Genomic DNA, 1430 nt, shown 5'->3' with positions numbered 1-1430 from the left:
CCACCACCACCAACAACAACAACAACAACAACAACAACAACAACAACAACAACAACAACACCAACTACAACAACAACAACAACAACAACAACAACAAATTACTTTTTTTAAAACTTTTTTCTGCCCTCTTGTAACCAACATCAAGGTGTCGTAGGACAGAAAAATATGTATAGTGCTGTGTCATAAAACAGAAATCCAACGTCGAAAGATGTCCATGTTTCGGACACAACACGTTTTTATTCAAAATCCCCATTTTCTCCCCTCCTTTCTAACCTCGTACTGCTGTTGTTTGTCGGTTCGTGGGTCGGTTCCTATACGTTCTTATTAAACTATCTGAGCTTCTATGTCGGTTCCAGCTGCCATCTTTGTGTCGATGGGCTTCTCTTTACTCAAACAAACAAATCCCTTACAGCCACGGCATCGTTCTCTTGGACTTGGACTCCGTAATTCTACCCTTGTCTGTAATACGAGGCCTGATCTCCGCCTTTGATGCTGCTTCGATTCAGGGTTTCTTTTCCCTTACAGCCTACAGATTGTGAACCAAATCTACATGTTTCCGGTAGTCAGAAGCAGCTCAAGAAATACTTATGTTCCAAAATCTGTTGCGCTTGCATGGCAAAACAGTAGGCCTAAGTTAGAGATTACTGTTTTATGCTGTTTTTTCTTTTTGGTATTGGAACTCAAAGGCTAGAACGACAACAACAACAACAACAGCGACAATAACAATAGTAACAACAACAAACAACAACAAGCAACAACAACAACAACAACAACTTACTTTTATACCTCTTTCTTCTGTCCTCTTGTACATTAAAAGGTCAAAGAACAGAAAAAGTGTCAATAGTGTCATTAAACATACCAAAACTCAAAACATGACCATTTTTGGACACAACACGTTTTATATCCAAATACCCCTTTCTCTTCTCCTTTCTGTCAACGTCTACCACAACTTGTTATTCAGGTCCTCTACACATTCTTATACTCTTTGAGCGCTGAGGTCGGTTCCCCTTCAGTACAGTACAGCCAGTGCAGAGCCCTCTTGGACTTGGACTCAGTAACTCTATCCTTAAGTCTGTAATACGAGGCCTGTTCTCCGCCTTCCACACACAACTCTAAGCCAGGTAGCGGGGACGCCTGCGGTGGGATTATTTTATGGTTATTATGGTGCTGGGAGGCCACTTACTACAGCAAGTCATGCAAGCGCTTCTACTGTGACCCGTCCCAAGCCCATGTCAGAGGGTACTAAATTTATATTATGAACCCAGTATCTCTTTCCTGTGTCTGTTTGTCTGTTCTCTTTGCAGGTTGGAACCTGATCAAATCACAGAGGAGATATACTGTAGTTCGTTCCCATCCAAATGCACGCATGCATCCAAACGTACGTACACACATTCATTCTCTCTATCTCTCTTCAGCGGGTGCGTGCACAC

Source organism: Aplysia californica, unplaced genomic scaffold, assembly GCF_000002075.1.
Source record: "Aplysia californica isolate F4 #8 unplaced genomic scaffold, AplCal3.0 scaffold00410, whole genome shotgun sequence".
NCBI lineage: Eukaryota > Metazoa > Mollusca > Gastropoda > Aplysiida > Aplysiidae > Aplysia > Aplysia californica.
This window is presented reverse-complemented; position numbering follows the sequence as displayed.